This window comes from Oncorhynchus kisutch, linkage group LG28, assembly GCF_002021735.2.
Source record: "Oncorhynchus kisutch isolate 150728-3 linkage group LG28, Okis_V2, whole genome shotgun sequence".
Classification (NCBI taxonomy): domain Eukaryota; kingdom Metazoa; phylum Chordata; class Actinopteri; order Salmoniformes; family Salmonidae; genus Oncorhynchus; species Oncorhynchus kisutch.
The window spans coordinates 26,477,420-26,504,968 of NC_034201.2; the positions used below are offsets into that span (position 1 = coordinate 26,477,420).

A 27,549-nucleotide genomic window follows, 5' to 3' on the forward strand; every position below is an offset into this window, starting at 1 on the left:
CTTTTGGAACCTACATGCTCTTTAGTGTAATCAGTCCATCAGTCCCCAGAACCAAACTAAGGGACAGCCCTTGTCCTAATCTATGAGTGACAGCCCACAAATGCTCTTTCATCCATTAAACATAGTGTGTAAAAAGAGCTTATTTTAGCTTATTATTTTGTTTCTGCCAAGCAGAGGGCATTTAGATAATTTGTGCACAACATAATGAATGCATGACATGCTATCTTCTGATGACACAGTATATCAGCACCACTAAAGTAACCTGTCTGTGAAGATGCAATAATGATTTCAGCAAACATGTGTCTGGTCTGACCTTACAGTCTAACATGCAGTGAGAGATACAGAAAAATATTTAAATGTTTGCGTTTGCATTTCCAGTATGTGGCACTGTTTGCAGTTGCATGGCATATATTCAGCCTACTATACACTAATGTGAAATGATCTGTTTCTTCTGTATTTGAATGACTTATTGATGACGTCCTCTTGTCTGATCTTTGACTTGCGTTATACCTCCCGGGTGGGTTGTTTCCACGGACCCACGGTGATTTCCTCAATAGCCTACTCTTCCTTACTATTACATTGACAGCTCTGTCCATACATACAAAACAACCTGGATCTCAGCTATTTGAAGTCCTCTCCCTCCGTCCCTCTTTCTTTCTTTCTTTCTTTCTTTCTTTCTTTCTTTCTTTCTTTCTTTCTTTCTTTCTTTCTTTCTTTCTTTCTTTCTTTCTTTCTTTCTTTCTTTCTTTCTTTCTTTCTTTCTCTCTCTCTCTCTCTCTCTCTCTCTCTCTCTCTCCCCCCTCTCTTTTCACACACAAATAGCCTGCACTCTCGCTCACTCAAAGACACACTCTTTTTTCGCCCATTCTCTCTATCTTCCTACTTGGTCGAGCTCAAAAGAAGGGGACATGACAAAATGACAGGAGATGGATGTTTCAACAAGATGAAGGGTGAAATGTGAAATTAGCAACTCATATTCCTCGCCCCTGTGTTAAACGACAACCATCGGGAACCAGGCGTAATTGTTAAACATAATGAATTATTAAGAGCGGCGTCTATTAACAAGGTAGGCTATGTAAATGTATTATTTTTCTTCTGCACGTTAGACCGGTTTTGTGGTGACTGAGAAATTACGGATAATACAAGGGGGAGTGGGGGATTACATAACACATTGCACCGTGCTCCCGTTTTATCTTTCCTAATTTTTCCAAGTGCACGAGAGTATCGAGTTATCTATGAATTTAAGTCGTAGCCTAATGCTTTTTTTTCTCTCGAAAAAAGCAACTGTCGGTGCACGCTTTGAATTTGAAATCATGACAACTCGATTGTTAATAACATGAACTAAAGGCACGTGAATAGGGAACAGTGGAAACTACAGAGGGTTTCCACATGCTCTGATATCCTTTAATTCTAATTTCTCAGACATTATTAACAGCAAGCTAATTGAATAATTGTGTGTATGTTATCAGAAGAATCAGTCAAAAAAAGTACTCTAATAGTCTACTCTTAGTCTAATCTTAGTCTAATCTGTGTAGCCTATTTAGCCCATAGGCCTATTTTCCACTGCATATTAAGCACTTTATCTTCCTTGAAGTCTCTGAGTTAATTGTATTGTTAACCTTTCTAATAATGTTAGTGTACCATAAAAAACATTTCATTGTTAGTAATTGCAGTTTCCATTAAACTGCATCTTGTTCTTACAAACACAGCGCTTACATTTCTTGATGTTCTAGAATATACGATTTTTATATTGCGTGGCATGCATGAGTGCAGAGCGACCATAGGTAGAATCATTTCTCATAAAATTTGTGATCAAGACAATAGAGCATTTTGGGGCCAAAGAAAATGCTGAAGGGGCCGGCTCGGTGAAGCATTGTCGGTAAAAAAAAAAAAAGCGATACCTATTCTATTCTGGATAAAGAGCTCCCTCCATCTCCATGGCGACGTGGAGACGTGGATATCTCACATTCAAAACCATGCATCGTGCGCGCAGCTTTCTCGCTGAAAGGGGATCGGTTCGATGGCAGAACAAAGCGAAAGGTAGAGCGCTCGCACACCGCGCTGAAGAAAAAAAACGATAGAGTCTGTTTTGGGAACGAAAAGGGGAACAATTCTGACACACAAGTTATCTTCACAGGAAAGAAGCCGGGTGAGTGAAACGAGTATTGTGAGCAAAGCCTGTTGCTTAGTCTAGGCTATCATATATCGAGAAAAGTATGTTTTTTAGGCTATAGGCTAAGCTCCAGTCTGTTGCCTTTCTGCGACGGCGCAGTTTACCAAAACATTTCCACTAGCCCACAGTGATTTCCAAACTAATTTACTCAGGTGCATTCGTTACACCTGGAAAAAAAATCTAAAGCGATTAGCTAGCATACCCGTAACATCTATAGTGAGTGACAACATAGGCTACGTAAATGGGCTGATGTTTCAGAGATGGGCTAACATTGAGTTGAATGGCTTACCTAGGCCACCTAGGTAGCCTGCAGGTCGTCTGACTTGTAACGTGACTTAACCCAGAAAGCAGGCGCGGAGGGTTGAACCAGTGCCTGTGTGTTAGAGACCTCTCTAACGACCATAAAGCTCAGATTCATACTCCCATTCACCAGCTCTACAAGCGTTAGGGCCTATAATGTCGAACTACGTTCGTTGATCACCAAATAGGCTATGGAGTTTCGCTGAATAATTATATTTACTACCGTACGCTACTTCCAAAAAAGGTATGCTATAAATAAAAATGTACAAGTAACCCGAAAAAATGGCTATTCGGCACCTCCGATGTCGCTTATTGAGCTGTTGTAGACTTCCAACCAGTTTGTGGCAGTAATTAGTGGCAAATATGCTTCTTTTTTTTAGGTTGCTTGTACATTTTTATTTAGACAATTTTTGGAAATACATCCCGGCCGTAGTAGGGGTAAATGAATATAGTTTCTCAGAGAAACTCCATATTTGGTGATCCCCAAACCCATTTGGACATTATAATGCATACAGATATGGTGAATGGGAGTTTGAATCTGAACTTTCCGGGCGTTAGACAGGTCTCTAACGCAATGATACTGGTTCAGCGGAGGATAATTGAACTACGCTGCTAGGGCCTATAACATGTAGGCTAAATTGTCACTTTACGATTTTACTTACAAGAATAAGCTGTTTTGGTCCATCAAATTTCAGAAACGTATATTTTAGTAGGTTACCATTAGAGTAGCCTATAGCATAAATCACTTAAGACCGTCGCACATGTTGCACCTGGCAACTTCATCATAGGGAGGCCTAATGAATTGGTGTTGATATGCATGTTCTACTTCTCACTTAGTATTGCAGTTGCCCGACACATTTAGCAAATGGACAAAAGCGCACACGTGAATTTACAGCACTTCTCCAATAGCTCACTGAAATCGTGGGAACAGTTTCAGGACCTTGGACAGCGAAAAAGCGCATGCTCTTACTCTCATCTTTACACTTCCTTCCTACGTCAGCAATACATGTTTTAAATCATAAAACGTCTTGACAATCCCCAGTTTAAAGTGCTATGCATAAGCATATGCTACAAGCAGGCCTGGTAATGTAGCCTGAATGCTGTATGTCTTGGATAGGCTGTATTTAGAATATCATGGGTCGACTTATCAGGCTGTCATATTGCTTTGTCAGGCATGTAGGAAACATGTAGCCTAGCCTAAATGAAAGTTAGGTTGCTTCTCCCAAGCATATATCCAATGCCTTCACATGTAGGCTAGCAGGACAGAAAGCATGCATTTTAAATGGATGATATGATTTTGTGGACTGGAGTACCATGTATGTTGACTTAACTGAAAACCAAGGATACTTTTTTAAGTTGATGCTCATTTACTGCATTTCTACACCAAGAAAATTCGCTATTTCGAGAACAGCAAAACAAATAAAAAATCACCCCAGCCATGAATTATCACCGCAATATTAGGTTTAAAGGTACTGTATGTGGAACTGCGTGTACAATGTCAACCACTACTCAAGCATAGATTGACTAATTTACTTGTGGAACAACGCAGTCAGTGCAACATGAAATAGATAACACATGCTATCTAGTCACAACAAGGCCGACTTCAAATGCCGACTTCAATGTGAAAGTAACTAGTGCATTAAACAGCTGACCATGAAAGCAAACTATGCCAGATAAATCATACACATGCAGTGGTGTAGGAGCCGGGGGGACTGGAGGTTGCCCCCAGTGATTAATTTGTAAATTGGGGTACCTCAAAGCCCCCCGGATAACTCCCCCCCACCCCTTTCACACTCACTCTGTGAAAAAAAGTGACAAACTCAATGTAGCAGCGCAGCAGACAGTGAACTGCCAAGTAGCCTTCTATCTATGGTGGTGAAATGGACAGCGCTCTCCAAGGTGCTGATTAATTAGAAGCATTTTAGACGTCACTGCAGAACATACGCATAGCCTATAGTATGCCCACATACTCGAGTATAGTGGTTGGGCTTACACAAGTCAGAATTTCTTATAGCCTAATTTTCAAGATATCAATTACAGAATCATTTTTAGATGTCACGGCAGAAGACCCACTGTATGCACAGACCCGAATTTCATATGATTTTTAATCTCTTTTGGCGAAGGAATCGCTAGCGGGACACCTACGATAACATCCGGTGAAATTTCAGGGTGCGAAATTCAAAATACAAACATCGTAATATTAAACATTCATGAAAATACAAGTGTCATACATCATTTAAAAGCTTAACTTCTTGTTAATCCAACCACACTGTCAGATCTCAAAAAGGCTTTACGGTGAAAGCCTACCATGCGATTATCTGAGGACAGCGCCCCACACCAAAATACTTTTTCAACCAGCACAGGCGTCACAAAATCACAAATAGTGATTAAATAAATCACTTACCTTTGAAGATCTTCCTCTGTTTGCAATCCCAAGGGTCCCAGCTACACAATGAATGGTTGTTTTGTTTGATAAAGTCCTTCTTTATATCCAAAAAAAGTCAGTTTAGTTGGTGTCAATGATCTCAGTAATCCACTCCTTCAACATGCATACAAACAAATCCAAAAAGTTACCAGTAAAGTTCCTCCAAACAAGTCAAACGATGTTTCTAATTAATCCCCAGATACTCTAATATCTAAATTAACGATAATATTAACGGAGAATAGTATGTTCAATAAGGAAGATAAGTAACGAAGAGCACGCACCTCATTCAGGCACCAACAAGACAACTTTTCTAATGAGAGACACCTTGTAGTTCTTCCAACTTCTTGTTAATTTTTCAAAAAACAAGTCTGAATCCCTTTCTAAAGACTGTTGACATCTAGTGAAAGCCATAGGAACTGCAACCTGGGTCCTATCTATTTGTATTTCCCATAGGCAAGCACTGAAACGGCTTGTGACCGCCCCCCAAAAACTTTTCGGATGGATTTTCCTCGGGTTTTCGCCTGCCATATCAGTTCTGTTATACTCACAGACATGATTTTAATCTGAGTTTTTTTCTATCCAATGCTACCAAGTATATGCATATCCTAGCTTTTGGGCCTGAGTAACAGGCAGTTTACTTTGGGCATGTCAGTCATCCAAAAATCCGGACAAAAAACAGTATGCTAATGAAGTTTTAAGACTTCAATTAGGCAGTAGAACAAATATCACAATATCTGAATATAACTTCAAATAAAATAAATCAATGTAGACTACAAAAGAACTCATATGAAAATATAAAAACATATTTTGAGGGTGAACTACAACCTGAGTGTCCTCTTTAGCCTTGTCTAAAATGCTTGCCACTAAATGCACCTTGGTTTGGGCATGTTCAAAAACTTTTTTTTCTGAAGGCTCTTTGTTTTTTTACGTTGGTGGCAGAGGATGTTACTGTACGTTCCCACTCTTTTGCTAGTTTAATCCCTTTAATCTTTTCTAGAACCAAGCGCCCTACCTATTCTAAGACCACCTTAAAATTTTGAATGACGAGCCAGGCACAGGTTATACATTTGCTTGTTCTTGAACTGAGACTCCGTCCAAATTGCAACTGCTCTGATCACTTCCTCTGTGGATATACTGTCACTGTCTTGCTCGCAAGGTGGGAGGGGCTCCACCACAAAATTTTACTTAGGGCCCCCAAAAGGCTAGAGCTGGCTCTGACTGAATTTGTGGGTATGGATGTGGGTAAGCAGACCCAAGAGCCACTGCGGCCCCTCATGGTGAATTCAGATTTTTTAGTGGCTTCCATCCCCATCAAAGTTGCCCATCCCTGGTGTAGTGGGTATATTGCATGTGTTAACTTCATGCAGGAGAGAGGCAGCAGTGATGATACCCACGGACAGACAGGCAGATAGGGAGAGAGAGGCCACAAACAAACAGGGAAGTTAGTGAGAAGTGTCTCTCCAAGCTCACAGAGTTCATAGACTGATGATCTGTCATAGTGTAAATTATTCTGAATGATCATATATGACCTCTGATGAAATGATAGCAGGTTAATAAGCATTTACATCTTGCTATAAAATAAAAATGCGGGGGAATGCCCCCAGACTTCCCTAGCAAAATGTGTCCCCCTCAATGTCAGAGTTGCTCCTACGCCCCAGTACACATGCATTGAAATAAAAGGCATTGGCCTATAGCAAAGGACTTACTTAGGCATACAATCAACAAGGACACATGAAGACAAACAAACTTGACCAAAGAATGCAGAAAATCACAAAATAAAAATGGAAAATCTACACATGCCTTTTTAAAGGGAGCTAAGGCTCTTTACATGTCACCTTGTTAGCTCTGAGAACATTGATATTGGAACATAGTAGCCAATGAGGGGCAAATTTATCCCGGGCCAGCTTGTCACTGTTTTACATTATTGTTTTGCCTATGCAGCAGTTTCCGTATCTGGGTCCTCATTATATAAAACATCTACATTATAGCTAAATAACTTAGCAATATTTAATTACATTTTGCCAGCAAGATTGATCCGTTAGAATATCGCATTTTAAGTCAGGAAGATGGACAAGCAAGATTGATAGAGTGAGAGATGGAAATGCGTTATGCCAGAGACAGGTAGGCTACAGGAAGGGATTAGGGATGCATGCAGAAGATGATGATGAAGTAGACCTACAGAAAGAAGTTTAGAAAAGTTAGTCAAACTAAGTAATCATTAATGTTTTCCATGATGTCAATTATCATTCTATCTCTGCACAACAATGCATATAAAATCAAATCAAATGTGTATTTGTCACATGCTTTACAAACAACAATGAAAAAAAAGAGAAATAGTAGAAAATATTATAAAATAATAACACTAGGAATATAAAAAAATAAATAAGACAAGGAATAAATACACAATGAGTAACGGTAACTTGGCTATATACACGGAGTACCAGTACCGAGTTGATGTCGACATTACGAGTCAAAAGTTTGGACACAACAACTCATTCATGGGTTTTTCTTCATTTTGACTATTTTCTACATTGTAGAATAATAGTGAAGACATTAAAACTATGACATAAGACATATGGCATCATGTCGTAACCACAAAAGTGTTAAACAAATCAAAATATATTTAACATTTGAGTTTCTTCAAAGTAGCCACGCTTTACCTTGATGATAGCTTTGCACACTCTTGGAATTCACTCAACCAGCTTCACCAGGAATGCATTTCCAACAGTCTTAGCAGCACTTGTTGGCTGCTTTTCCTTCACTCTGTGGTCCAACTTATCACAAACCATCTCAATTGTGTTGAGGTCGGGTGATTGTGGAGGCCAGGTAATTTTTGGTTACTACATGATTCCATATGTGTTATTTTATAGTTTTGATGTATTCACTATTATTCTACAATGTAGATAATAGTCCAAATAAAGAAACCCATGAGTAGATGTGTCCAAACTTTTGATTGGTACTGTACACACAGTGCATTTGGAAAGTATCAGACCCCTTGACTTTTCCGACATTTTGTTATGTTACAGCCTAATTCTATAATTGATTAAATAGTTTCCCCCCACATCAATCTACACACAATACCACATAATGACAAAGCAAAAACAGGTTTTCATAAATGTTTGCAAAAAAATAGATGATCTTGTTTCTCATGGTCTGAGAGTCCTTTAGGTGCCTTTTGGCGAACTCCAAGCCGGCTGTCTTGTGCCTTTTCCTGAGGAGTGGCTTCCGTCTGGCCACTCTACCATAAAGGCCTGCATAGTGAACTGCTGCAGAGATGGTTGTTCTTCTGGAAGGATTTCCCATTTCCACAGAGGAACTCTGGAGCTCTGTCAGAGTGACCATCGGTTCTTGGTCACCTCCCTGACTAAGGCCCTTCTCCACTGATTGCTCAGTTTGGCCACGCGGCCAGCTCTAGGAAGAATCTTGGTGGTTCCTAACTTCTTCCATTTAAGAATGATGGAGGCCACTGTGTTCTTGGGGACCTTCAATGCTGCAGACATTTTTTGGTACCCTTCCCCAGATCTGTGTCTCAACACAATCCTGTCTCTGAGCTCTATGGACAATTCCTTCAACCTCGTGGCTTGGTTTTTGCTCTGACATGCACTGTCAACTGTGAGACCTTATATAGACAGGTTTGTTCCTTTCCAAATCATGTCCAATCATTTCAATTTACCACAGGTGGACTCAAATTAAGTTGTAGAAACATCTTAAGGATGATCAATGGAAACAGGATGCACCTGAGCTAAATTCCGAGTCTCATAAGTAAAGGTTCTGAATAGTTATGTAAATAAGCTATTTCTGTTTTTTATTTTTAATACATTTGCTAACATTTCTGTTTTTGCTTTGTCATTATGGGGTGTGTAAATTGATGAGAAAAAAATTATTTGATCCATTTTAGAATAAGGCTGTGATGTAGCAACATTTTGAAAAGGTCAGAGGGTCCGAATACTTTCCTGAATGCAATGTATAGGTAGGGATAAAGTGACTAGGCAACATGATAGATAATAAACAGTAACTGCGTATGTGATGAGTCAAAAGAGGATAATGAAAAAAGGGTCAATGCATATATTCCAGGTATATATTGGTTAACTATTTAACCAACTATTTAGCAGTCTTGTAGCTTAGGGGTAGAAGCTGTTCCGGGTCCTGTTGGTTCCAGACTTGGTGCATCGGTACCACTTGCTGTGCGGTAGCAGAGAGAACAGTCTATGACTTGGAATTCATTTTTAGGGCCTTCCTTTGACTCCTGGCATAGAGGTCCTGGATGGCAGGGAGCTCGGCCCCATTGATGTACTGGGCCGTATGAACTACCCTCTATAGCATCTTGCGGCCGGATGCTAAACAGTTGCCATACCAAGCGATGATGCAGCCAGTCAAGATGCTCTCAATAGTGCAGCTGTATAACTTTGAGGATCTGAGGGCCCATGCCGAATCATTTCAGGCTTCTGAGGAGGAAGAGTCATTGTCGTGCCCTCTTCACGACTGTGTTGATGTGTTTGGACCAAGATAGTGATGTGGACACAGAGGAACTTGAAGCTCTCGACCTGTTCCACAACAGTCCAGTCAAAATGGATGGGGGCGTGCTTGGCCCTCCGGTTCCTGTAGTCCACAATCAGCTCCTTTGCCTTGTTGACAATGAGGGAGAGGTTGCTTTCCTGGCACCACACTGCCAGGTCTCTCGTATCGGGATTTCCTATAAGGGTCCAGTGTCCCGCTCATTGAAAGTGGCAGCTCTAGCTTTTAGCTCAGTGCTGATGTTGCCTACGATCCATGGCTTCTGGTTGGGATTTGTATGTACCTGTAGGTCACTGTGCGGACACCGTCGTAAATGCACTTATTAATGAAGCCAGTGACTGGTGTGGTAAACTCCTCAATGCCTTCGTATGAATCCCGTAATATTCCAGTCTGTGCTAGCGAAACAGTCCTGTAGCTTAGCATCCGCTCCATCGCTCCACCACTTCCATATTGAGAGCGTCACTGGTACCTCCTGTTTGAGTTTTTGGTTGTAAGCAGGAATCAGGAGGATAGGGTTATGGTCAGATTTGCCAAATGGAGTGTGAGGTAGAGCTTTGTATGGGTTTCTGTGTGTGGGGTAAAGGTGATCTATTGTTTTTAGTTGCACAGGTGACATGCTAGTAGAAATGAGGTAAAACGGATTTCAGTTTTCTTGCATTAAAGTCACCGACCACTAGGAACTCCACCTCTGGGTGAACATTTTCTTGTTTGCTTTTGGTCCTCGAGTGTGGTCTTAGTGCCAGTATCAGTTTGTGGTGGTAAATAGACAGCTACGAAAAATATATATGAAAACTATCTTGGTATATACTGTAGTCTACAGCTTATCATGAGTTATTCTAACTCAAGCAAGCAAAACTTTGAGACTTCCTCAATATTAGAGATCGGGCACCAGCTGTTGTTAACAAAGAGACACACACCTCCTCCTCTGAGCTTCTGTCCTGCTGATGTATAGAAAAAACAGCTAGATTTATATTTACCATGTCTTTGTTAAGCCTTAGAAACATAGGGTATTACAGTTCTTCAGCTCACATTGATAGGATCGTTTTGAACTGAGCTCATACAGTTTATTCTCCATTGATTGCACGTTTGCAAATAGAATGGAGGGTTGAGACAATTTTCCCAGTCTCCGACGTAGTCTCGTCAGGTATCCCGCATGCTGGCCTCTATAGCGTCCTTCTTCGAGTGTCGGGATTTTTGCCTGGTCTGCGATAATTATTTTCTTTCTCTAAATGGAGGTGAGTGATAGCTGTACTGATGTCCAGAATCTCTTTTCTGTCATAGAAAACGATGGAGGGGAAATTATGAGCAAAAAAATGTTAAGATGAGTGCAAAAAATACACAAAATGGCACAATTGGTCAGGAGTCCGTAAAATGGCCGCCATTCTCTCCGGTGCCATTATGTCCTATTTGTCGCATTTGTTATAGCCTACTATTATTATTGTCTTTGGGGAAATAGTCTACATAGTTATTTGTTTAGTTGTGCATACTTTCATATCAATACATAAAACCAAATTGCATTAGCCTACTGGACAAATCAATTAAAATATCACCCTAGTATTCCCTAGTGAAAGCGCAGGATTTTTCCCCCTCAGAAAAAAACATATATAAATCAAATGTATTCTATGGACAAAACTGCTAATATTAAAAATGCTGATGTCACAAAAGGTGATCGATGATGACGTGCGTGTAGAGTTGGTGAGGCGCCCATAAATCTCAGGGTGTTCCCAAAGCAAACGCAGCTTTGAACATGCAACAGTCGCATGAGGCGACAGAGAATTTGCAGATGATCGCGCTACGCTCTGACACCGTATTCTTCTCTAGTTAATATTTATGCTTTCCAAAGGTTGTTGTGAGGCCTGACTGTCTAAGCCTCTTGCGTAAATGTGAACATTCCAGGATAAGCAGCTCACCCAAACTGTGATATAGATATACCCTAAAGCCTACAAATAGCCATAGCATAGCCTTTGGCTCCTCAAATTTGAAATCTCAAAAACTCACACAAACAACCATCACATCTTTCCAGGTTTCCATGGCATGCTCAGCGCGTTGTTCTCCTCCCTAGGTTAGTGCGTCTTCATGTTCTGTGAGTGTGGTGCTGGTAGACCAAGGTGCTGGTGCCAGTGAGCAGTTCATAGCCAGGCATGAGGAGGACTGGAGCCGGGTGCGAGGCTTGGCCCTGACAGTCTTTGCTCAGGCCCAATGTGCCTGCCATTGAGTGCCCTCAACTTGACTGCATTTAATTACTGGTCTCCAGCAGGCACTCATAGAGAGCCCACTTAATATTTAGTGACGCCACCGCTCACAGCCAGGCGGTCTTACCCACTGAGTGCTTGAAAGAGGGAGGAGAAAAGTTGTAGATCGGGCAACCATGTTCCAGAAATAGCCCAAATAGAATGTAAGATTAAAGATACAGTCTGGGATATTAAGCACAATAAATTCATAAAATAGTGTATGATTTGTATATTTTTTACAGGACTTTACATATCGTAAGAATTGGATGACGTACACTAAAAAAGGGGTTTTGGCTCGTGAGCGAGCACCACTTTCACAACTAATGACTGAAATTATACAAAAGTTCTGGAGCATCACGTTAAAGGCCCTTGTTAGTTAGTGATGTAGGTCTTGGATTTCTACAAAAGTGTCTATTTGTTCTTTGTTTGGCTGAGTATCACAATGTAGGCCGTCACATTTCATGATGTTAGCCTAAAGGCTTGAGGGCTACTAAGGATACACAGGATGTAATGTTTGTAAAGACCTATGCCACAGCATGTGATCCATTGTAGATGATCACGTTTTTGTACTTTGGTTGTTTTCTCTCCATAGGCAAGCATAAGGGACTGGAGGAGAGGGAGCGAATAGAAGGAGTCTCTCTGGGATTTCTATTTGTTGAGCATCTGTTGCCTGTATTACAAGACTGACTGGCTTTTCACTTGACATTTCCAATTCCTTTCTGCTGAGTCAAGAGCCTTTTCATAGCGAAGGCTAGCAGAGCTCTTTGAATTACCTTGTTTCCAGCTGTGATTATCTTTCCCTTGATGGATGAGAGAAGGGAAGACCGGGCACATCAGAACGATTGCCCCTGATATATAGGGGCAGAGACAGCTCTTTCTCATGCATTATTCTGTACATCTCGCTTTCTGTTTTTCCTCTCTCTCTCTCGCGCGCGCGCTGTCTCTCTCTAAACATGTTGTTTAAACTCATTGTCCACCATTAGGTTGAAGGGCCAAAGCTTACACGTCGCCTGACATTTGGCTTAATGGACTAAAGTCATCACTTGTTCATCGGCTTTGATGTGATTTTCTCACACTCCTTTATAGACTGGGGATCAAAGAAAAACTTCTCTCCACCACTGGGCCATTAAATTGTGTTTTGTCTTTATGTCAAGTAGCAATAATTGAATTCAAGAGTGGCTGGCCTCTCAAGCAGTGACCGAGTTCGTATGGGTGTTTTGATAAGGGTCTTAGGGGAAATGTCAAACAAGATTCAGCTTGTTCTTGAGGGCCCTCGAGAGTTGTACCGCTCCAGTCAAAATGTCATTAGTTTGATATGACCAGATGATTGATTCAAGCTTTTTGAGGCTGGAAGTGTGATATGTTTTTGCTGAAAGAGCACAATGCACTGCTTTGATACATTTAAGCTTATAATAAATAAATACAAATATGCAAAGTATCTACATAGTACATTGTACTATATGCAGTCCACCTTTTGTGTCTTCTTTCCTGTGTGTATGTGTGTGTGTTTTACTTGTGTGTGTGTGTGTTTGCGTGCGTGTGTGCTTGTACGTGTGTGTGTGTGCGTGAGCATGTACTAATATAGGCCTACTGTTCATGTACTAATATAGGCCTACTGTTCATGTACTAATATAGGCCTACTGTTCATGTACTAATATAGGCCTACTGTTCATGTACTAATATAGGCCTACTGTTCATGTACTAATATAGGCCTACTGTTCATGTACTAATATAGGCCTACTGTTCATGTACTAATATAGGCCTACTGTTCATGTACTAATATAGGCCTACTGTTCATGTACTAATATAGGCCTACTATTCATGTACTAATATAGGCCTACTATTCATGTACTAATATAGGCCTACTGTGCAGCATGTACATAATAATGTATCTGAGTTAGATAGATATCTCCCGTCACTTCTGGGCTGTGAGAAAATCTATTGTGACTTCGACGCTGCGTCACAAGTACCGCAATCAGAACCTGGATTTACCGGGCCAGAGGAAGAGGGTGCCTCACTACAGCGATATGATTGGTTCTAGGGCTCCTCGCATGGTGGCCACAGCTGATTAATGGCTTTGTGGCACTCACTCTACTGATTTAGTGAGGGACCGTGGCAATGAACTTAATGTAAAAAGATAGCGAGTGGAAAGGAAGGGCTCGGGTCAGAGACGGCGGCTCTTAATTGGACAGCTATAACAGCCGTTATGAATTAAGGGCATAATTCATTGTGTCATTTTTTTTTTGCTTCCTTGGGTTTGAATCATGCAAGCTATGGCCTCAGAGCCAGCAGGTTATCAAAAAAGATGTGCAGTTTCTAAAAGGACACCGCTCACACTATCAGCCAGATTCTAACAGTGTGTCAACCCCAGCAAACAAGGACATTTCATTATGAAAACCCACAGTTTAAAAGTTGTTGCGAAGGAAAGCGGGATCATGCCTAGGTGATTCAGATAAATAGACATTGTGTCTCATCTGTGAGGAAGTGAGAAGTACATGCACTGTCTACCAGATGGCCCCTTATATTAGACTGCAGCCTCAGCCTGCCACCTCTCTGGCTGTCTCTGATACGTTATGGCGGGCAGGCTCATTTCCTCTCCTATGTGGTATCATACTGCCCCCTCAGATCAAATCCTGAACCTTGTCAGCCACATAACAAGATTGGCCAAGTTTGATGAATTAATGACATAGTCATTGTATTGAAGGGTTATGATCTGCCCCTCAAGTCTCTCTTCTTAAACATTCCTGCCCATAATGTCCTCTCGAACACTATCCATTGGTTGGACATGAGTCACTCTCTTTTCATATGGATATCAGTCTCTCTTTATCTCTCTTCATGCACAACAGCTACAAATAGTGCGACACTCACATTCTGATGAAGGTGACCTACATACTGTATAGCCAAAACACTAATAAGTGTCACACCCTGATCTGTTTCACCTGTTCCTGTGATTGTCTCCACCCCCTCCAGGTGTGGCTTATTTTCCCCAGTGTATTTATCCCTGTGTTTCCTGTCTCTCTGTGCCAGTTCGTTTAGTCAAATCGACAAGCGTGTTTTCGCTGTACTCCTTTTGCTATTCTCTTTTTCTAGTCCTTACGGTTTTGACCCTTGCCTGTTTCTGGACTCTGTACCCACCTGCCTGACCATTCTGCCTGCCTTGACCACAAGCCTGTCTGTCAATCTGTACCTCCTGGACTCTGATCTGGTTTTGACCTTTTTGCCATGATCATTCTCTTGCCTACCCCTTTGGATTATTAAACATTGTAAGACTCCAACCATCTTCCTCCTGTGTCTGCATCTGGGTCTCGACTTGTGCCTTGATAAATAAGTGATTTCATAATAATTTCCCAAATCTGGAGAGTGGTTGGAAGTTTTGGAAATCTGATGAGTGGTGTTTAACTGATATGTTATATACTGAACACAAATATAAATGCAACATGCAACATTTAAAGATTTTACTGAGATATAGTTCATCTAAGGAAATCAGTAAATTCAAATTCATTCATTAGACCCTAATCTGTGAATTTCACATGACTGGGAATACAGATACAGTTGAATTTGGAAGTTTACATACACTTAAGTTGGAGTCATTAAAACTTGTTTTTCAACCACTCCACAAATTTCTTGTTAACAAACTATAGTTTTGGCAAGTCGATTAGGACATCTACTTTGTGCATGACACAAGTAATTTTTCCAACAATTGTTTACAGACAGATTATTTCACTTGTAATTCACTGTATCACAATTCCAGTGGGTCAGAAGTTTACATACACTAAGTTGACTGTGCCTTTAAACAGCTTGGAAAATTCCAGAAAATTATGTCATCGCTTTAGAAGCTTCTGATAGGCTAATTGACATCATTTGAATCAATTGGAGGTGTACCTGTTAATGTATTTCAAGGCCTACCTTCAAACTCAGTGCATCTTTGCTTGACATCATGGGAAAATCCAAAGAAATCAGCCAGGACCTAAGAAAACAAATTGTAGACCTCCACAAGTCTGGTTCATCCTTGGGAGCAATTTCCAAACGTCTGAAGGGACCACATTCATCTGTACAAACAATAGTACGCAAGTATAAACACCATGGGACCACGCAGCCGTCATACCGCTCAGGAAGGAGACGTGTTCCAACTCCAAGTGCAAATCAATCCCAGAACAACAGCAAAGGACCTTGTGAAGATGCTTTTGGAAACAGGTACAAAAGTATTTATATCCACAGTAAAATGAGTCATATATCGACATAACCTGAAAGGCCGCTCAGCAAGGAAGAAGCCACTGCTCCAAAACCGCCATAAAAACAGCCAGACTATGTTTTGCAACTGCTCATGGGGACAAAGATCGTACTTTTTGGAGAAATGTCCTCTGGTCTGATGAAACAAAAATAGAACTGTTTGGCCATAATGACCATTGTTATGTTTGGAGGAAAAAGGGGGTGGCTTGCAAGCCGAAGAACACCATCCCAACAGTGAAGCACGGGGGTGACAGCATCATGTTGTGGGGGTGCTTTGCTGCAGGAGGGACTGGTGCACTTCACAAAATAGATGGCATCATGAGGTAGGAATATTATGTGGATATATTGAAGCAACATCTCAAGACATCAGTCAGGAAGTTAAAGCTTGGTCGCAAATGGGTCTTCCAAATGGACAATGACCTCAAGCATACTTCCAAAGTTGTGGTAAAATTGCTTAAGGAAAACAATGTCAAGGTATTCGAGTGACCAGCACAAAGCCCTGACCTCAATCCTATAGAAAATTTGTAGGCAGAACTGAAAAAGCATGTGCGAGCAAGGAGGCCTACAAACCAGACTCAGTTACACCAGCTCTGTCAGGAGGGATGGGCCAAAATTCACCCAACGTATTGTGGGAAGCTTGTGGAAGGCTACCCAAAACATTTGACCCAAGTTAAACAATTTAAAAACAATGCTACCAAATACTAATTGAGTGCATGTGCACTTCTGACCCACTGGGAATGTGATGAAAGAAATAAAAGCTGAAATAAATTATTCTCTCTTCTTTTATTCTGACATTTCACATTCTTAAAATAAAGTGGTGATCCTAACTGACCTAAGACAGGGAATTTATACTAGGATTAAATGTCAGTAATTGTGAAAACTGAGTTTAAATGTATTTGGCTAAGGTGTTTGTAAACTTCTGACTTCAACTGTATGCATCTGTTGGTCACAGATACCTTTAAAAAAGTTTGTGGGATGGATCAGAAAACCAGTCAGTGTCTGGCGTGACAACCATTTGCCTCATGCAGCATGCCACATCTGCTTTGCATAGAGTTGATCATGCTGTTGATTGTGGCCTGTTCAATGTTGTCCCACTCCTCTTAATTGGATGTGAATATTGGCGGGAACTGGAATAAGCTGTCGTATACTTCGATCCAGAATGCTAATGGGTGACATGTCTGGTGAGTATGCAGGCCATGGAAGAACTGGGGTATTTTCAGCTTCCAGAAATTGTGTACAGACATGAGGCCGTGCATTAACATGCTGAAACATGGGGTGATGGTGGCAGATGAATGGCACGACAATGAGCCTCAGGATCTCGTCACGATATCTCTGTGCATTCAAATTGCCATCGATAAAATGTCATTTGTTCATTGTCCATAGCTTATGCCTGCCCATACCATAACCCACTGCCACATGGGGAACTCTGTTCACAGTGTTTACATCAGCAAACCGCTTGCCCACACAACACCATGCACATGGTCTGCAGTGGTGAGGCCGATTGGACATACTTCCAAATTCTCTAAAACGACGTTGGAGGAGGCTTATGGTAGAGAAATTACCATAGAATTATCTGACAACAGCTCTGGTAGACATCCCAGCAGTTAGTATGCCAATTGCACGCTCCCTCAAAATTTGAGACATCTACGGCAGATGAAGAAGCTGGATATGGATGTCCTGGGTTAGTGCGGTTACACGTGATCTGCAGTTATGAGTCCGGTTGGACGTACTGCCAAATTCTTTCAAATTACGTTTGAGGCCGCTTATGGTAGAGAAATTAACATTCAATTCTCTGGCAATGTCTGGTAGACATTCCTGTGGTCTGCATGCCAATTGCACACTCAAAGACATCTGTGGCATTGTGTTGTGTGACAAAACTGTACATTTTAGAGTGGGCTTTTATTGTCCCCAGCAATCTTGGCAAAGGAGAAACGCTCACTAACAGGGATGTAAACCAATTTGTACACAAAATCCTACAGAAAGAAGCTTTTAGTGCATATGGAACATGTTTGATTTCAGCCCATGAAACATGGGACCAACACTTTACAGGTTGCGTTTATATTTTTGTTCAGTGTAGTGTGTTATCAAATTGGATTGGTAAATTCATTCCTCCGTTTAAAATGCCTCCACTGTGCCATCAAATTGCTAGCTTTTCGAGGGTGTAGCAGGCTAAGGCATTGTCAAGAGGGCAGTTACTGTTTGCAAGATCAAGGACCGGTAAGGATTTGTGAGCGAGGAAGATGTTCTGTAAAGCAGGGTTCCCCAACTGGCAGCCCGCGAAAGGTTTTATTTGGTCCCCAAAGTTTTCTGAGCAAAATATTATATATATACTATGATTTATTTTGTATATTTTTTTCATTGTTGGACATAAAAGACTATAAAAACACCAGGAAATCAGCTCCAAGTGATTTTAATTTTGGAAATCTGTTCACAAGTATTGCCACGCATAATAGAGAGATGTGATTGTATGAAACTATTATATATTTTGTCAATTATATCTGTTTGGGCTTCTTGCATCAATTTGCAGTTATTTGTATTTACCTTCCGGCCCCCCGACCATCCTCTCAAGAAAAAATTGGCCCGCAGCTGAATCTGAATCTAGTTGATACCTGCTATAAAGCAAGCACAGCAACGTCTGTCACACATCCAACAGTTCATATTACACTATTCCTTTAAAAATAGTATTTATCGCTAGTCCTAACAGCACTATTGTGAACACAGCTCACTGACATTAGAATCTATCTGATAATCCCCTGGGATTTTCTATTTTTGTGTACATTGCATTCAGAAAGTATTCAAACCTTTTCACTTTTTCCACATTTAGTTACGTTACAGCCTTAATCTAAATTAGAGTTGTTTTAAATCCTCATCAATCTACGCACATAATGACAAAGCAAAAATTAGATTTTAGACATTTTTGCAAATGTATCAAAAGAAATAAATGAAAATATCACATTGACATAAGTCAGATTCAGACTCTTTATTCAGTACTTTGTTAAAGCACCAATTACAGACTGGAGTCTTCTTGGGTATGACGCTACAACTTTGGCACACCTGTACTTGGGGTTTTTCTCTCATTCTTCTCTGCAGATCCTCTCAAGCTCTGTCAGGTTGGATGGGGAGTGTTGCTGCACTGTTTTTTCAGGTCTCTCCAGAGATGTTAGATCGGGATCAAGTCCGGGCTCTGGCTGGGCTACTCAAGCCACTCCTTCCTTGTTTTAGGTGTGTGCTTAGGGTTGTTGTCCAGTTGGAAGGTGAACCTTCACCCCAGTCTGAGGTCCTGAGCATTTTGGAGCAGGTTTTCATCAAGGATCTCTCAGTACTTTGCTCCGTTCATCTTTCCCTCAATCCTGACTAGTCTCCCAGTCCCCACCACTGAAAAACATCCTCACAGCATGATGCTGCCACCACCATGCTTCACTGTAGGGATGGTGCTAGGTTTCCTCCAGATGTAACGCTTGGCATTTAGGCCAAAGAGTTCAACTTTGTTTCATCAGCCCAGAGAATCTTGTTTCTCATGGTCTGAGAGTTCTTTAGGTGCCTTTTGACAAACTCCAAGTAGGCTGTCATGTGTGCCTTTTACTTAGGAGTGGCTTCCGTCTGGCCACTCTACTATAAAGGCCTGATTGATGGAGTGCAACAGAGATGGTTGTCCTTCCAGATGAACTCTGGAGCTCTGTCAGAGTGACCATCGGGTTCTCGGTCACCTCCCTGACCAAGGCATTTTTCCCCCGATTGCTCAGTTTGGCCTGGCGGCCAGCTCTAGCAAGAGTCTTGGTGGTTCCAAACTTCTTCCATTTAATAATAATGGAGGCCACTGTGTTCTTGGGGACCTTCAATGCTGCAGACATTTTTTTGTTACCCTTCCTTAGATCTGTGCCCCGAAACAATACTGTCTCGGACCTCTACAGACAATTCTGTCGACCTCATGGCTTGGTTTTTGCTCTGACATGCACTGTCAACTGTGGGACCTTATATAGACAGGTGAATGCCTTTCCAAATCATGTCCAATCAATTGAATTTACCACAGGTGGACTCCAATCAAGTTGTAGAAACATCTCAAGGATGTTCAATGGAATCAGGATGCACCTGAGCTCAATTTTGAGTCTCATAGCAAAGGGTCTGAATACTTCTGTAAATAAGGTATTTCTGTTTTAAAATTTAATACATTTGCTAACATTTGTAAAAACTTGTTTGCACTTCGTCATTATGGGTTATTGTGTGTAGATTGATGAGTATTTTTTTGTATTTAATCCATTTTAGAATAAGGCTGTAACATAACAAAATTTGGAAAAAGTGAAGGGGCCTGAATACTTCCCGAATGCACTATATTTCTATGTGAAGAGGCTGTGTGATTATGTTCCCTTGTTGTAATTTTCCAGATCTGCTTTGCCTTGCTATTGTGCTAGGGTTTAATTTGTTGACAATGCCGCATTGGTTCTGTTGACTGAGCAAACAAAATAAGTATATTGAATCATCGCATGTGAGCCTTCTTTTGGCACCAGGTTTGTGGGAAATCTATGCACACTGTTTTGTGTGATTTCACTTGAATACTCCACTGAACAGTCCACTGTGGTTTGATACGAAGTCTGTTTAAAAAAATATTTAAATGTGCAACATGTTACACTTTAGCTTTGTGCCTCTCCCTCAGAAATGTATGCAAGATTAATGTCCACATCAGATGATCCTTTCAACTGTATTACAGGATGTATTCTAAGAACACTTCAGTTGTGCTCTATTGGAAGCCACTGTTCAAAATGCGTGTTCATTAATTTATGTTGGGAGGACAGTTCAGCGCTTGTTCCCGCCATGGCTTTCCCATATACACTATATTAGGAACACAATATTAGGAACACCTTCCCCTTTTGCCCTCAGAACAGCCTCAATTTGTCAGGGCATGGACTCAACAAGGTGTTGAAAGTGTTCCACATGGATGCTGGCCCATATTGACTGCAATGCTTCCCACAGTTGTGTCAAGTTGGCTGGATGTCCTTTGGGTGGTAGACCATTCTTGATACACACAGGAACCTGTGAAAAACCCAGTAGCGTTGCAGTTCTTGACACAAACCGGTGCACCTGGCACCAAATGTACTACTATACCCTGTACAAAGGCACTTAAATATTTTGTCTTGCCCATTCATCCTCTGAATGGTACACATACACGATCCATGTCTCAATTGTCTCAAGGCTTAAAAATAATTATTATAACCTGTCTCCTCCTCTTCATCTACACTGATTGAAGTGGATTTAACAAGTGACATCAATAAAGGATCATAGCTTTCACTTGGATTCACCTGATCATTCCATGTCATGGAAAGAGCAGGTGTCCTTAATGTTTTGTGTAATGTTGTAGATGTTTTCACAGGGACTAGCCTAGTAAGACCAACCTGTTAAGTAAGCTTAGAATTCCAGCCTCCAGACAGCCAAATGATATCAAGCACACGTTCTCTGCCAAACGATTCAACATTTAAATGGGATATCCTTTTAAGCTTGAAGTTGTTCACTTCTGACGAATCTAGGAACTGTCATCAAGCTAATACGCAGGAGTGTGTCCCTGTACTCCGAGTGGCATTGCTTTCAGGGAAACTTCCCTACGCTCCCCAATAACAATATGTCATTGCAATATTATATCACCCAGCTAATATGTAACTTGGTCTCAGAGCATTTCATATTATTCTGTATGTAAATCCGAGACACTCCATTTAGTATGATATGTTATGTTTTGTATGGTATGTAATAACGTTAGCTTGCTGACTAACATTAGCTAGCTGACTAACGTTAGCTAGCTGACTAACGTTAGGGTTAGGGGCTAGGGTTAAGGTTAAGGTTAAGTTTAGGAGTTAGGTTAAATGGTTAAGGTTAAGGGAAGGGTTAGCTCACATGCCAAGTAGTTACAAAGTAGAAAAAATAGTAAGTAGTTGCAAAGTAGCTAATTAGCAAAAATTCTAAAGTTGTCCATGATGATATTCAAACTCACAACCTTTGGGTTGCTAGACGTTTGCGTCATACCCCGACCATCAACCCCGACCAACCACCCTACTTTCGTTTTTGCCTTAAGTAACCATTTGTCTTATGTAACCATACCAAACTTAACATATCATACTAATTTCAGGATCCGTATTTACATTTCCTATGTTACGTCTAGTCTATGAGACCAAGCTGTAATATGACCATCAAGCCTAAATGGCTTCATCATTAATGAATCGAAGGGGGTATCGATCATCTAATTTCCCATCCCCCTTGTTACCCTACATCTTCTGCCTCGGTGCCACATCGTCACAAACACTTTTCTCTCTGCCCCCCGCTTCTCGCTTTGCCTCAGGGCTTTTTCTTCAGGACAGCTGGCTGTGGGAAGAGGACCATTCACTCCAAGCAGTGTCAGTCCCAACCCTACCTACCTCTTTCTGTGGGTCTCTCTCTGTGGGGAGAGGACTCTATGTTTCTGTGATTGTAGACACAGCCACAAGGTTCTTTGGAACATGAAAATGAAGTATTATCTCCCATCCAGTGGCTAGTTATGAGTTTGTTTCTCTTGCAGGCAGGATGGAGTGGTTTCTCATTTTTCTCTCTGTTTAGGCTATAAGGGAAAGAAATGCCAAATCTTGTCTGTCTGCATTGCTATGTGTGTTGGTAAACTGTATTTCTGTGATTTTCCATGTATGTTTGTGTTGTTTGAAATACATATCCTTAACTGCTGTGCAGTGTGGGAGCTTTAGCTAACAATCATATCACCATAGTATAGTAGATATCTGCACTGCTCGAAACCCCAAACAATAACGTTTCTCCAGTTGCACACAACAACAGAAATGTAAATGTGTTCATTTAATGGGCTACAGGATCTGCTTGTATATTTTTTAAAGGCTTCATGAATATCAGTTATTTTTGTGTTGCATTTATCAAGTTCTGTCTGTCAGGAAAAATTGACACGCAGCCACATAGCATAGAGGTTTGTCATTTTAGCATTTGAATAAACATGAGCGGATGTGAAATTCTCATAGCAAATCTTAAAAGCACAGTGTTTGTTTATGAGGAGAGGAAAAGAGGAAATGCAGATACAGAACTAGTGTTAACCCAGCTAACAATTCTAAGGAGAGAGAACGTTGTTGTAATGTTACCCATAATATTACCCTGATGACTGAGTGTCCAGTTTTTCCTTAGTTAGTTACCAAAAACCTCCTGAGAACCTATTTAGCATGTTTTGGCATTTGAGTTAGGAGAACATTCCCTTATTGTCAAACAAAACTTAGCCAGAATGTGGTTACCATGTTGCCAGAATATCTAATATTAATGCTATAATCCTTAATTGAAACAATAACAAAAGTGTCCTCCCTGTCCCTTTTTAGTTTCGCTAAAAAGGGATGGGTCTGGAGAAATGTACGTAAACACTCTCAAATGTAACCCCTCTCAAATTCATAGACAGAACTATGGATGCAAGGACTGACCATCCATGATATCAAATGTATAGGTATATTCATGTTGAGGCTATACAGTGTTTTATTTATTGTCACGATTTCCGCCGAAGTTGGCTCCCCTGCCTGTTCGGGCATCGTAATCGGCCTACTAGCCTCCACCGATCCCTTTTTCGTTTTTGGTTTGTTTTGTCTTATTAGTTGCACCTGTGTCTTTTGTGTTTGCTTGATGGGCTTCCTTATTTAAAGTTAGAATACCCGCCCTTGTTTTGTGCGGTATTATTCTTGTGTTACGTGTGTGTGTTATTAGGTGTGTTCGTGCTCTGGACTTGGTATCCTGTGTTTTGGGTTGGTCCATATTTTTCCGCGCCCTGTGTTGTGGGCATTGCTTTTGGTGCCGTATTAAAGTGCATGTCTTCCTGTGGAACTCTCTGCTCTGCGCTTGATTCTTCCTCACACACCTAGTCCCTCGTGACACATATTTGGGGTTCTGATTGGGTACGACAGTTGAACTCAGCTAATGAGGAATTTCTAAGTTATATTCTTCAAGAATCAATGGTTAAATGCAATTTATGTATATGTCAAAAAATGGATGTTGCAACTAAGGATTCTAGATTTAACGTTAGCATTTGTGAGAATCCAGAATATAAATATGCTTACTGTCTGTATCAGATTCAGCCCGTTTATCAATCTAGAATGGCCATGTGATCAATTCTGAACAATTATTTTCCTCTAGAATTTTGCCTGTGTCATTCCGTTTATTTTAATCATAAAAACTCCCTTACCGATTACAAGCATACCCATAACACGATGCAGCCACCACCATGCTTGAAAATATGAAGAATGGTACTCACTGATGTGTTGAGTTGGATTTGCCCCAAACATAAAGCGTTGTATTCAGGACATAAAGTACATTTCTTTGCCTAATTCTTTGAAGATTTACTTTTGTGCCTTATTGCAAACAGGATGTATGTTTTGGAATATTTTAATTCTGTACAGGCTTCCTTCTTTTCACTCTGTCATTTATTGTGGCGTAACTACAAGGTTGTTGACATTCCTCAGTTTTCTCTAAACTTTATAACTGTTTTAAAGTCACCATCGTCCTCATGGTGGAATCCCTGAGCGGTTTCTTTCATCTACGGCAACTGAATTAGGAAGGACGCCTGATTCTTTGTAGTTTGACTGGGTGTATTGACACACTATCCAATGTGTAATTAATAACTTCACCATGCTCAAAGGAATATTCAATGTCTGCTTTTTTTTTGTCATCTACCAATAGGTGCCCTTCTTTGCGAGGCATTGGAGATCCTCCCTTATATCTGTGGTTAAATCTGTGTTTGAAATTCACTGCTCAACTGAGGGACCTTGCAGATATGTGTGGGATACAGAGATGAGATGAAAAATTGTGTTAAACACTATTATGTGACTTGTTTAGCACATGTTTACTCCTTAACTTATTTAGGCTTGCCATAACAAAGAGCAATACATACCTATTGACTCAAAACATTTTAATTTTCAATTCATTATATAAAATATCTAAAACATAATTCCACTTTGAGTGTGGTGTGTAGGCCAGTGACACACAATCTCAATTTAATCAATTTTAGATTCAGGTTGGAACACAACAAAATGTGGAAAAAAATCAAGGGGTGTGAATAGTTTCTGGAGGTACTCAATGTGATCTTAGGGTGGAGATAGTTGCTTTTTTCTGTGATTGCCGCCACAAGAAAGCCAACACATATCTCGTGAAAATGCAAATCAAATCAAATGTTTGTTTTTGGTGACATCTTCAATCAATTTCATGGACTTCATTTGATATATGATTTTCATTTGATATACAGGGGAAGGATAAACATTGACATAATTGAAAAATAAATGTGTTATTTTCTCCTCTGATTTGATCCCAAACAAAACAATCAATTTCCCTACACTGCGCAATGATTCAGTCGTAAGTAAAGATCACTCCATGATGTCTGAGTTTTTAGATAAACTGAAAGCTAACTTTGCAAACAAGATCTTTTGAGCAGACGTGGTGTAGTTTGTTATAGGGAACCATTCTCTACTGATGCAGGGGGAAAGAAACTTCTCTGTAAAGCTAGTCAACTGATATATTCCATGCATAAAAGGTTTCTATATGTCAAAAGCTACAACAAGACAGAGAAAAGAACAAAATGATAAAGATATAGAAAATAGAACAGAATGTGATGCTGGTCAACTGATATATTCCATGCATAAAAGGTTTCCTATGTGTTACTAAAAACAAAAGATAAAGCTATGTATATAAAATGAACAGGAAATTAGAAATTAATGAATGTGATGCAAGTCTACTGTGTTATACTAAACTCAGCAAAAAAAGAAACGTCCTCTCACTGTCAACTGCGTTTATTTTCAGCAAACTTAACATGTGTAAATATTTGTATGAACATAACAAGATTCAACAAACTGAGACATAAACTGAACAAGTTCCACAGACATGTGACAAACAGAAATGGAATAATGTGTCCCTTAACAAAGGGGGGGCCAAAATCAAAAGTAACAGTCAGTATCTGGTGTGGCCACCAGCTGCATAAAGTACTGCAGTGCATCTCCTCCTCATGGACTGCACCAGATTTGCCAGTTCTTGCTGTGAGATGTTACCCCACTCTACTACCACGGCACCTGCAAGTTCCCGGACATTTCTGGGGGAATGGCCCTAGCCCTCACCCTCCGATCTAACAGGTCCCAGACGTGCTCAATGGGATTGAGATCCGGGCTCTTTGATGGCCATGGCAGAACACTGACATTCCTGTCTTTCAGGAAATCACACACAGAATGAGCAGTATGGCTGGTGGCATTGTCATGTCAGGGTCATGTCAGGATGAGCCTGCAGGAAGGGTACCACATGAGGGAGGAGGATGTCTTCCCTGTAACGCACAGCGTTGAGATTGCCTGCAATGACAACAAGCTCAGTCTGATAATGCTGTGACACACCGGCCCAGACCATGACGGACCCTCCACCTCCAAAACGATCCCGCTCCAGAGTACAGGCCTCGGTGTAATGCTCATTCCTTCGATGATAAACACGAATCCAATCATCACCTCTGGTGAGACAAAACCACGACTCGTCAGTGAAGAGCACTTTTTGCCGGTCCTGTCTGGTCCAGCGATGGTGTGTTTGTGCCCATAGGCGACGTTGTTGCCGGTGATGTCTGGGGAGGACATCAGTACAAATGTGTTCCATTATTCAAACAATTTGATGCACTGAATTAAAACATTTAAAATGAACTTTTATCAACATTTAATTTGAATATGAGTGCTTTATAAGATTATAATTGTGTTTCTGTATTGTTTTTTATACCAGTCTTAGGAAGAGTAATCTCATGTTGAAAATGTCTGGCCCACTTGTAAATAACCTTTTTCAAATCTGCCCCCTGTAAAAATATAGTTGAATACACACCACATATTTACACTGAACAAAAATGTTACGCAACATGTAAAGTGTTGGTCCTATGTTTCATGAGCTGAAATGAAAGATCCCATAAATTCAACATAGGCACAAAAGGTTTATTTCTCTCAAATTCTGTGCACACATTTTTTTCATCTCTCTTGGTGAGCATTTCTCTACCATAAGTCGACATACAACGTTGTTTTAAAGAATTTTGCAGTACGTCCAACCGGCTTCACAACCGCAGACCACTTGTATCCACGCCAGCCTAGTCCACGCCAGCCTAGGACCAAATCCGTCTTATTCACCTGCGGGATTGTTTGAGACCAGCCACACAGACAGTTGATGAAACTGTGGGTTTGCACAACCATAGAACTTCTACAAAAACTGCCAGCGAAGCTCAGTGTCGTAACCGACTTCAGTGGGCAAATGCTCTCCTTCGATGGCCACTGGCACTCTGGAGAAGGGGGGGGGGGGCCATGTCTGACATGTTCAAGGGACCAATAGTATAATCTTCAAATTAATTATTAAACTCACAGGCAGCCAGTGCAGAGACCTTAAAACCAGTGTAATGTGTGCTCTCAGTCTAGTCTTCGAATGTGTGATTGGAAATTGAGTTCAGAATCTTAAATAACACCTAGATTTTTGAACTTTTTAAAATCTTTATTGTCCATTAAAATGTGCGGCCAGATTTGCTCTTTGTACATTGGCTCCAACAATAAGTACCTCGGTCTTGTCTTGATTTACCTGGGGGATCTTGTGAGCCACCCAAGTATTTAAATCACTAAGACAGTCTAATAATTCATCCATGGAGCTAAAATCCTCTGGTGGCACAGAAATAT

At 40.7% G+C, this 27,549-nt stretch overlaps 1 protein-coding gene across 2 annotated transcripts in view; it reads left to right on the forward strand.

Moving 5' to 3' along the window:
• The first annotated feature begins 831 nt into the window (after positions 1 to 831).
• kcnj6 (potassium inwardly rectifying channel subfamily J member 6) overlaps positions 832 to 27,549 on the forward strand; it is an 82,291-nt gene continuing 55,573 nt past the window's right edge. Inside the window, exon 1 of one of the 2 annotated variants that reach the window (XM_020464605.2) lies at positions 832 to 1,066. The gene's annotated coding sequence lies outside the window, so the exon portion shown is untranslated. Of the gene's footprint in view, positions 1,067 to 1,909; positions 2,150 to 27,549 lie in introns of those variants that run through there. The other variant, XM_020464604.2, reaches the window with a different exon arrangement.